Source organism: Phodopus roborovskii, unplaced genomic scaffold (assembly GCF_943737965.1).
Source record: "Phodopus roborovskii unplaced genomic scaffold, PHOROB, whole genome shotgun sequence".
NCBI lineage: Eukaryota > Metazoa > Chordata > Mammalia > Rodentia > Cricetidae > Phodopus > Phodopus roborovskii.
In genome coordinates, this window is record NW_026126485.1 from 16603327 (window position 1) to 16615399 (window position 12073).

Genomic DNA, 12073 nt, shown 5'->3' on the forward strand with positions numbered 1-12073 from the left:
AAGCGTGGGGACCTGAGTTCAGATCCCCTGAATATACATGAGAAAAGTAAACCTCAGGCAAAGAGTTACACAGCTACAGTCCTGGCATTGAGTAGATGACAGGGGGCACTGGAGGGACCCTGGAAGCCTGGGGGTCAGCTAACAAAGGTCCATGCCAATCAAACAAAAAGGTGGAAGGTGCCCAAGACCAACTCTGAAGTACACATGCAAATCCTGCACACATGCATCCATACTCTACATATGTGTATATACCCACCTACACACGCACACACACACTCTGAGGCAGAGAGAGAAGAGAATCAGCCAGCGCTGCAGTCTCACTTGAGGTTTGACAATCTCCTGTGATTGTGGGTGACATTTAGTTCCTTAAAGATGTCTACCAAACTGAGGGTCTGTTTCTTACTGGTTGTTGACCACATATGGCTCGCTATAGATGGCAATTTGCAGCATGGAAGCTTGCTTCATTGACGCTAACAAGCAAAAGAGAGTTTCCTAGCAAGATGTACTCCATGATTTTGTGCAACATGAGCACACGCATGAAATCACATGTACCCCATCACCTTTGCCATATTCTATCTATTGGCAGGTTATGGGGAAGACATTGCACAAGGGATGATTATGGGAGCTTGGGTTACAGGCCTGTCCTCCATAGAAGCCATGTGCTTTCTCTCAAGTTTTGGCTGTGAACATCTCGCACTGAGGGCAACTGGGAGGTAAAAGTTTCCCCAGCAAATGTAAGCAAAGTGAGGCGAGAGCCTGGGTGTGACCATGTTACCCTCTCAGTGTCTTCTCATGTGAGATGTTCATCCTTGGTAAAGTCGTAATGAATCAAGTCATCTATCTGTACACGTACCCTAAAGCATGCTCACCGTGTGCTCCTGGAGGAGATAACAAATCCCTAAATAACTAAGAAGCCCAAGGCAGATGCCCTCAGATACAGAGGTACCTGTGTGCCAAGTCCAGAGGAATAAGCATTTCCTCCCAGCCAGAGAGCCAGAAGTTTCATGAGGGCTGTGTGGATGAGGATTGTGGACCAGGGAGATACGGACTGAGGAAGGAGGCAGCAGAAGGAATGAAAGATCACCAGAGGGTTAGGTTTGTGATGTCTACTAAGGAGGCCATGGGGGCACATGGATTAGGGCAGAGTCAGATAGATTGCCAGGGTTAAAAGCCACGGGGTTTTAACTATTCCTGCTAAGCAGTAGGGAAGCCATGTATGATTTCTAATTGAGAAGTAGGATCAAAATGGGGAAATTCCAACTTTTTTTTGATGGTTTGTAGTTCATTTTAAATTCATGATTTGGTGCAACATTGATCTTACGTGTTAATCTTCGCTCTCTGAATTTCCATCCAGCTGCCTTCTAAACAGCAAGCTCCATGAGCATGGTTCCATCAGAGCAAATGAACTTTCAGGACGAGAGCCTACCTTGGTGTGAAACTTACACATGTGTTCTGTCAAGCTGACTCAACACCTTCAGCTAAGAGATCACCACCATCGGGGCATTAGCAAGCCATTTAAACAAAACAGACAAGCAGTAGGTAGAATTTTCAAAATGTTCCTCTTATTAATATCAGAGTTGTTCATTACTGGTCTCTCAGTGTTAATTTTGACTATATGGTTTTTCCCTGTCAGACATTTGGTCAGCATCATACAAGGAATTCCAGGTTTTGAGAAGAGGGATACTTTCCCTCAACACAGCAGACAAAGGCTTATAGCTTCATAATTTATAAATGAAAAGGAAGTATAATCCAGGTGTGATACCACACATCTATAATCCTGGCACCTGGGAAGCAGAGGCACCAGGGTCATAAGTTCAAAGCCAATATGGGCTAAGTAACAGGCTGAAGCCCAGCCTAGGCTACACAAGAAGACATTGCCTCAAAAAACCAAGGGTTGAAAGTGGATGGGGTGGGAACAGAACCTCGAGGACTCAACCCTACACAGAGAACTGCAGACAACTAAGGAATGTTCAGAGCGGGAGAGATAGTCTACCCTAGGGAAGAGCACATGGATTGGTTACCCAACACAAAAGGTCAGCCCTAAAAACAAAAGTACAAGTGACACTATTTAGACTGAGAAGGTTATATTTAGAAATAAATATGTATCTACATAGACATACATGCATGCAATAACAATTAATGAAAAAAAGAGGCCATGAATTTTAAAGAGCACAATGAGGGATATATGGGAGGGTTTGGAAGGTGGGAATGGAAAGGGAAAATAATATAATTATATTATATTATAATATCAAAAAGAAAAGAAAAAATAAACCAAACACTATAGTTCAGGATGAGAACTTAGCATGCACAAGACCATGGCCTCAAAACCAGAGGAGGCAAGTATAAAGTTATTTATTTGACAACCTAAATGATGTAGTTCCTAATCTGAGGGAATAAAATCTAAATTTGGCTAGAACAAGAATTAAAAAACACACATACACACAAAGGAACCAATGTTGTAGACAGAACAGCATGTCATTGTGATAGATGGGCCTTCTTCATCATAAAAGTGACATCCACAAAATCTTTAAAAGCCAAGTGATGCTAGAATCCCTTGTGAAGACAGAGGCAGGCTTTGTTTTATGAATGAAAAAATGGCGCACATTTATAAAATACAGTATTGCATGCAATTTACTGTATCCTGCCAGCATGAATTTTTTAAAAAAGAGAATAGGGGTGTTCAGGGGAAGAAGCTTCACTTTTATTACATTTATTATAGGTTGATAGGACTTCTCAGATGATAGAATTACTGATCCTTTTAAAAAAATAATATTTATTACATTAGGGAGCTGGAAAGAGGCTTGGTCCATTAAAGTACCTGATTCATAAACATGAAGACCTGAGACAGTGCCCCCAGCACTCCTGTAAATTGGCCATGGTGACAAGGATCTGTGCTCCAGCCCATGGAGGGATGTTTGAGTGGATGGCATAGATAGGCAGACTCCTAGATCCATAGGGACAAAGTTTCAGAAAGAAAGACACCCAGTGTCAACCTCTAGCCTACATATGTACATATGTGCATATGCATTACATATACACATACATAACACACACACACACATAGCACTAGAAAGGTATGATTCTCATGCCATGAAATGAAACCACTGAAGGTATACAATTCAACACTGGGCAGTGGTGGCGCACAACTTTAATCCCAGCACTTGAGAGGCAGAGGCAGAGGCAGGTGGATCTCAAGTATGAGGCAAGCCTGGTCTACAAAGTGAGTTCCAGGACAGCCAGGGCTATTACACAGAGAAACCCTGTCTCCAAAAAAAAAAAAAAAAAAAAAAAAAAAAAAAAAAAAAAACATAAATAAATAGAAAATAAAATATACAATTCAATTATTCCCATCCGTGGCTTTATAGTGTGATAAAATCAGTTTTTATCAGCCCTATATTAGTGACTTTTCTTGTTGCTGTGACAAAAAGAAACTTAACAAAGGAAGGGCTGTTTTTGTCTTACAGTTCTAGAGGACATACTCCACCATAGCAGGGAAGGCGTGGTGGCAGGTAGGACCCTGAGGTAGCCAGACACAGGAAGTGGGACCGACTAGAAAAACTTAAGACTTACCTCCAGTGACCCTCTTCCTCCCCTGAGAGTCCACCTTGGCCTTCACAGACAGAGCCACCAGCTGGGGACCAACTGTTGAGACAGGGGAGCATATGGTACCATCTCACTTTGAAACATGACACCCCCAAGTGAAAGCTGCCAGCAGTCACTATCTGGATGCTTTCAAGCCATCCATCCCTGATCTAGTTAGACCTGTTACTGCCATCTTGACTGGCCCATCCCTGCCGGCCTTCTCTGAGCACAACCAAGCTCTCATTCATACTTGACACCTGTGATCACTTTCCAAAAAATCTCCCACACACAAGTCCTCCTTCATTCAGTCTGGTCACCAGGAGGAATCAAGTGAATCAAGAAACTAAGTCACACGAGGCTGTCAGTAAATATCCCTCTCTTAGAAACAAAAAGTTTTCACCACAGAAGGCACGCTGTCGTGAAGCAATAGGACTAACTGTAAAGTGATAGTGTCGGCAATAGGAGTGACAGAAACAGAGCAAAGGACTTCCATTCCTGTGAACCTTTCAGACTGGGGCACCACGTAGACTGCCACGTGACTGAGCTAGAGCTCCGATCACTGTTGGTATCCATTACAGAATCCCCTGACCAAAGGCTGGAATGGCCTCGGCCTCCTTGTTGATAATCTCCCTTAAATAAGTGAAAACGATCCCGGTAAGCCGCCCATTGGTGTCACAGGCTTCCTGGAGGCATCCCCGGTGGTGCTGAGAAGGCAGTGCGGTGTGCTGCCCCCGGATCGCTTCCAGAGTCCCCTTGAGAAAGAATTTATGAGCTACTGCTTTTCCACTCCCTTCCTTGGCATTTATTGGTTTTTTGATGAATGTTAGAGCAATTTTTCTGTCAACAGCTTCTCATTAGGGGCCCGGCGATGTTCGTTCTGACCATTATTTTGCTCAATATCGCGCCTGGTCACTGTGAGCAGAAGAGGTCCCACTTAGAAGCCATCCATCTTCGCAGCAGCAAAGGCTCCAATAATCTAGTTCCCACCCCCCCCCACCCCCCCGCTGCGGTGGCAGCTGCCCTGGGGCGTGCACAGGGAATTGAGACAAACAGCCAGGCTGCCATGAATCGCACAACTCCCGTCCTTTGCCTCTGTTCTCCTTCAAAGACTGACTTCAGCTCAGATTCTATTTCTTTTTAAAATAAATTATGGGGAGCTTGGCGATGAAATAATTGCCAGGACTTCCTTGTGAGGGGTGATGTGATCTTATAGAGGAGGAGGAGGCTACCTTGGTGTTGTCTAGTGAGTGAGCAGGTATTGGGAGAGAGTGTCCGGTGTCCCTAAAGGGCTGGTTATGTTATGTAAGCTCCCAATGCACTGTTTTGAAATAATTGTGGCATAGGAAAGCATTTGAAGGCCTTCCTGGCATTTCTGCATTCTTAAACATCAGTATCTACTTTAATATGTCTCTTCTACTACTAATACTAGCAGGCACAGGACTCTGACCTGGAATGGCACATCTCAAAAATGGTTTTTATGAATTCCAAACACATGAAAAAAAATGAGAGAAATTGAAAACAAAACAAAACTACCACAGATTCATTCATTACCCCATTTTAACAATGGTTAACTTATGGCCAACCTTCCTCCTCCTTCCAATGATCCCTCCCACACCCAAGACTTTTATAAAGCAAGCACTAACTACATTTTAATTCTTATAAGAGGATACTTATGCTGATATTTTGTTTATGATCTAACAAGTAAAGCTTGCCTAAACATCAGAGTGCAAAGCTAGCAACACTAGTTAGTCACAGAAGACGGGGAGCAAACACCTTTAATTCCCACACTAGGGAGACAGAGGCAGGTGGATGTCTGTTAGTTCAAGACCACCCTGAGCTACCTGAAATGGATCCAGTCTAAAAGAGAAACAGCTCACACAAAAGTGTACTCAGCACTTGGGATACCATGCCTTTAATCCCAGCCCTAGAGAGGAATAAGGCAGGAGGAGACAGATGTGGCCTGAGGACAGGATCACCCTTTCAATCTGAGCATTGGTGGAGGCGAAAACTTCTCTAGGCAAGGTTTATTTGTTAGGTCATAAACAAAATATCAGCACAGATACTAATGTCTGACTACACCTCAAGCACAGCTTAACAGTAAGTGCCTCTCCAAGAACACGGTCCTCAAAGGAGCAATTTTTGCCAAGGATCTCAGGATATCCCCCCACAGGGAACCCAAGAGCCGAGCTTCCTAGGTGAGTAGAGTACTTGTTAGGGTAACAGCTAGGCTCACTGGAGGAACTGCCAGTGGTCAGGGTCAACTGCAATTTCCATGTAGCACCTTTTCATGGCCCCCACGGGCAAGGAGGCACTACAAACACTCAGTGGCCAAAGGCCAGGACTCTACGATGACTCACAGAGCATGAGGCAGTTCCCCAGGACAAAGAGGTATCTTACACACCACACAGAACTCATTCAGACAGGTGCGAAGATCTAAACCCAAAAGTAACTCCATTTAGAAGTATAATTTATAATGTTTGCGTGGCTTTACTATACATAGAATGTGCAGAAGTTTAACAGCGTAAGTTGAAAAGTCACTCACTTTATTGCTGTTGTTAAGAACTTTATTAAGAGCCATTCGCCATCTGGAAAACCGAATCGCAAACGCAGTGCTTCTTACAGTATTCAGGTTCCCGCGCAGACTGTATCCGTTGTCTCCGGTTCACAGAGATTCCACACAGAGGTGTGAGCACCTGAGGCGTCATTTGTCTTCACTGTACATGTGGAGCCATCTCCACTGGAAGTATGTTGTTCATTCTGCATCTTATGCATTGTATGGCACTAGATGACACATGCTTCCAGGCTCTCATGTGTAAATTGCTTCACAAACACTGAGAACTGTTTAGCTTGGTGATCTAGTTGCTATTTCACATTACATTACTGTTCTAACCCAAGCTGTTAATGAACACTTTTCTCAACTTCAGAGACACAGAAGTGTGGGAATTAGGAGACTAAATGGAGGGAAAGAGAGAAATTGCAGGAATTGCATGCGAGCAGCCAGGAAGTTGTTCTCGGCTTTTCTGAAGCCAAGCAGCAGATGGGAATCATGCATCTAATAATGCACCCTCCCCAGGCCCTCATGAAAGTACAATTACACGTTATGGTGAGCAGTTTGAGAGAGCACACCCAGGAAATATAAACAGCCTATGGGGAAAGACATGCAGTTGCTATTCTCATCCAAATTCCCCACGCATGGCCCAGCCAGATCACTCCACAGCGATAGGCACTGTGTCTTCACCACAAGCAGTCGATTGCAGGGGGGCCTGGCATTTGCAGACAGTCTAGTGTGGAAGACAGTGTTAAAAGAAAGCGATTTGGAAGAAACAAAGTATACAGAAGAGAAAACCATGTAAGTGGGTCAGAGAGCTGAGTCAGACAGTAAAAGTGCCTGCTGCCTGCTGTGTAGTAGGTGTAACCGAGTTCAGTCCCCAGAACCTGTAGGGAAAAGTGGATGAAGTGTCCTTCATCAGTAACCCCAGCACTCATGCAGGCAACCAGAGGAGGGAAACTCATTCTGAGAGAAGGGGAGGAAGTTACCCAAATGCCCCAAGGCCAGACAGCCTGGAGGACACAATACAGCGGGAACAAGAGAGAACCTGATTTGGGGAGGCAGAAGAAGAGAACCGACTCCCGAAAGCTGTCCTCCAATCTCCAGGTGCGCTGTGACACACACCTGCCCTCCTTCCCATATATACATTACAATAAAAGTAAATAATAATAATTGTAGAAACAATAACAGGGGCTGGAGAAATGGCTCAACAGTAAGAGCACTAACTGCTCATCCAGAATACACAGGTTCAATTTCCAGCACCTACGAGGCAGCTCACAACCCTTTTCCCGCGGATCTGATGCCACCTTCTGGCCTCTGTGGGCATTGCATACATATAGTGCACAGACATACTTGGAGGCAAAACATACTTATAAAATAAAAATAAGTATGTCTTTTTTAAAAATAATCATTATTGTGATACCCTGAGAAAAAGAAAACTATATTCATAAAACAAGAACAAGCTGACATACATGTAAGTATATGCTATAACATCTATGTAGATGACCCCCAACATGTGATTGCTTAACTTAACATTTTTTTGAACTTTATAAATTTATAATTTATAATGGTATGGCTCCAATAAGCATTCAGCAGACACATTTTAATCTTCTCCCAGGATTAGTGATATGCAGTAACATTCTGCCTTGGGGTGCTGGATGGCAACAACAAGACACAGTCCCCAGCTGGCCTTGTGATTGCAAGGAAACAGTTAATTAACAACAACCCTCTGAGTTATGATGCTTGGTAAGCGAGGCAGATTAGATGTATTTTTGATTCACAATATTTTCATTTTATTGTGGGTTTACTGACACATAACCCCATTACATACATATTATATATATATATATATATATATGTGTGTGTGTGTGTGTATATAATATATGTAATACATACACTAACATATATGTGTACATGTTCATGTGCTTGCAGGGATATATGTACACATATGTACATGTACATACTGTTGTGCACATGTATAGACACATGAAGACAATCTCAAGTGTCATTCAGAAACACTGTCCACCTTATTTTGAGACATAGACTTTCCTTGGTCTGGAACTTGCCACCACATGAGCTATGATGCTGGTCAGAGAGACCCAAGGATCATCATTGCCTGCATACATGTCTGTGTTAGAATGCTGGATGTCCTGGAACTAGAGTTACAGACAGTTGTGAACTACCATGTGGGTGCTGGGAATTGAACCCGGGACCTCTGAAAGAGCAACCAGTATTCTCAACCACTGAGCCATCTCTCCATCCCCGGGGATTTTTTTCTTAATTAAATCATTTGAAATGGGAAGACACTTTTAATCTAGATCATTTAGCATGGGAAGATATACTTTTAAATCAGATTTTTTAAAATTTAAAATCTGGGCCACACCTTCTGCTGGCAGCCTATATAAAGGGCATGGAAGAAGGGCACGTTCTCTTTGTCTGCTTACCTTTGCTCTCACTGGGAAGTGCATTTCTTCACTGGTTAGAGCCAACTTCTTCAGGATTCTGGTGCATACTGAGGCATTCGGCCTCATGGACTGAACAACTACTGAGTTCTTGAACCCATTGTTACGAAGTCCAAAGCCAAAGCCTTTATTCACTTTTGAAGTGAAGTCTCCAGTGATTGGCTGTGTTAAGTATGCAGCAAACCAAAATAAAAGAATAAAGCAAGTGACAGACAGACAGATAAACAGACAAGTAGGTAGATATATGATAGATAGATAGATAGATAGATAGATAGATAGATAGATAGATAGATAGCAAACATTCTCAAATCTGGTCTCAAAGCATTGAGTAAAGCTGCCTGGGAAGCTCTGTTGGGGCAGTCAACTGGTGTGCAAGGTAGAATTAAGAAAACAAGCGAGAAGAACCCTGCCTCACCCCAAATAACAAAGAAACATGATTTCCAATCTTTTCATAAAGTATAGCAATAAAATTAGGCATGCATATCATAAAGACAATGGCCATTGCCTTTTTCAGAAAGGATAGGGGACATGTCCATCCCAACAGGGTAAATGCAAAAGAAGAAGCAGGATTTGAACCCACCTGGGAGCTAAAGGAACTCAGGTATGGCTGCTGGAGATGAAGCAGGAAGGCAATTGTCACAGGCAGCCAGCCTGTTCACTAGCGGTCAGGTAGCTCAAAGGACTGTTGTCATCATGTTCTTCTTAACACCAAAACAAGTGCATAGGCCAAGAAAGAAGAAGCAGCAGAAACCAGAAATCAAGCAACCCCACAGTTCCTCTCTGTCAAGCCACCTCAGACCACACTGGACTCGTTTGCATAGATGCCAGCTTAGGAGTCTTCAAATCACATACCCAGTACAGATGCACAAGGGGCTGACCATGCTCTGTTATAAGCCTTGGTCACCAAGGAATGGGAATAGACTTCTTGGATAGTCCCGTCAGGAAGGAGCCCACCTGCCTTCAGCAGTGGCCAACTCTATAGCTCACCCTTGGTGTTTACCTTTCCTCCTCCTATGTGACCCTGTGGGATCACCTTACAGAGTAGACCACCTACATGCATACCTGGGTCTTAACTTCTGATTTCATGGCACACACAGGCTAAAAATGCCAACAGATGAAGAGGTCATGGGAATCCAAAAATGATACCAGAGGGCAGTGCAAAGTAGCATTTAGGGCAGGAGGCTGGGGTGTATTTAGCCCCAGTAGCAGGAAGATGTGTCTCCCAGAAATCAACAGAAGCACACAGCCATTTCCACTGACCTTGTAGACAGTTGTCTGGGAGACTGGAAGAAGGGAATTGGAAGAACACATCCTTCTTTAGGTGGAATCAGATGGTACCACTCTGCAGGGAAGACCAGAGACTCAAATCAACACTCTCAAAAATGGCGGCATCCATGGAATCAGAGATCATCATGTCAAATAATAATAATAATAATAACAATAACAATAATGCCTCTGGGTTTCGGCCTTGGGTGGAAGAGAAGAGGTATAGGGAAAACATGAGCTGAGTCTGAGCATTTATGGTCTACTGAAATGTGAGTGAGGTGCCACATGCTCCTTTCATACTGCCCAAAGGTTTGAAAACACATAGTACTCGGGGTGGAGAGATGGCTCAGCGGTTAAGAGCATTTCCTGCTCTTGAAGACCCATATCAGGTATCTCACAACCACGTGAAACTTCAGCTCCAGACCAGAGAATCTGACACACTCTGATCACTTCTCCAGCCCATCCCCTATCATATTTAGATTATCAAAAACTATGTGAGGCAGGCTATATTTGAGAGTATATATTTATCTACAGATGTACATGTGCATGCAATTACAACTGATGGAAAAAAGGCCATGAATCTGAAGGACAGGGAAGGCTTTATGAGAGGGGTTGGAGGGAGGCAAGGGAAGGGGAAAATGCTATAATTAAAATAGTTTCAGCTGGGCAGTGGTGGTGCACACCCTTAATCCCAGAACTCAGGAGACAGAGGCAGGCAGATCTCTGTGAGTTCAAGGCCACCTTGGTCTACACAAAAAGAGTTCCAGGACAGCCAGTGCTATGCAAAGAAACCCTGTCTTGAAAAACCAATAAATAAATAAATATTTCAAAACAACAACAACAAAAAAATCAGTAAATAAATTTCACCATGGGATAGCAAAAAGATATGTATAATGTGTGCTTGTGTGTGTGTGTGTGTGTGTGTCTTAGTGTGGAAGCCAAAGGACAACCTCAGACGTCATGCCCCAGGTGCTGTCTGCCATGTTTTGTAAGAGTCTCTAGCTGATCTGGTGCTGTTCAAGTAGGCTAGGCCAGCTGGCCAGTGAGCCCAAAGGACCCGTTTGTCTCCACCTTCCCAGCACTGGGATTACAAGCACAATTAACCAAGCCTGGACTTTTTTAAATGAGCATTCTGGAAATTGAGCATGCTCACATGACAAGCACTTTATGCACTAAGCCATCTCTCCAGCCCATCAAAATAAAAAACATGTTTAAGGCATCCTGGGATCTACTTCTGTGCCCTATCATTAGACTTTGGTACTGTTTTGTTAATTACTGCTGCCCTGCCAGAGAGGGACAGAATGCTTCATTATCATCAAACACGGCAACCCTTTGGGTACTGCATAAGAAGGAAACTGTAAAAGCATGGGTGGGGGTGGAGAATGGGGAAATGAGATGTTAGTGGAAGACTTAGCCAAAATGAAGGGACCATGAAAAGGCTATATGGAAACCTGCGATTTTCTAACCCAAGACAAAGCTCAATTAGAGAGGGGTAGTACAACACAAGTGACATGAAAAAAGACGGGACATATTCAAGGTCAAAAGTTTACGCGGGTGTAGGTGAACTGAGGAAGAAAGTGGGTAGTGGTTAGACAAAACTAAGGCTACATGAAGAACTTCTATGGAAGTTCTGCTAGTTTGGAAGCAAATTTTAAATATTTTTAAAATAGTTTAAACAGAAGTGCCCTGTATGGGAGGACAATGCTGCTCCCAGAAGACCTGGGCTGTTAATGAAAACCTTAACTCCTACCACTGTAGGTCCCAAGTTACAATCTGTTCCACTAATCCAGCAAAGGCCTAGAGATGTAAATAAAAGACAAGACAGCGGGTCACTCGTGCAACAGGAATGCCGAATGCCGTTTATTGAGGGGAAGGAGCGGGCTTATATACTGACTCACAGCACAGTGAAAAATAATCAAGGGTCAAGCGTGCAAGTTCCCAGGCTTAGTTCCTCCCCAGCAGATGCACGTTAGCAAATCAGGCAGAGTACCAGTAACAACTCTGGGGCAAGATGTTCCAGCCAACAGCTTCAGGCTTGCTTAAGGTGCCTTGGGGGTCCATGCAGGGCCCTACATGCCACTAGTTACCTCCCTATGGATACCTGAGAGGCTCCCAACACAATAAAGGCTATTGCCATTGTTCTTGATTGCCCACCAAAGCTAGACAGTAAGACTCTTGAGTGGTCATTGATGAGTGGTAAATAAGAATCTGGGAA

General features: G+C 43.6%; 1 non-coding gene across 1 annotated transcript; it reads right to left on the reverse strand.

Moving 5' to 3' along the window:
• Window positions 1–1591: 1591 nt before the first annotated feature.
• On the reverse strand, window positions 1592–1655 carry LOC127229964 (small nucleolar RNA SNORD78). Its single transcript, XR_007835153.1, has one exon. It is a non-coding gene; the product is annotated as a small nucleolar RNA SNORD78 (small nucleolar RNA).
• Window positions 1656–12073: the final 10418 nt, after the last annotated feature.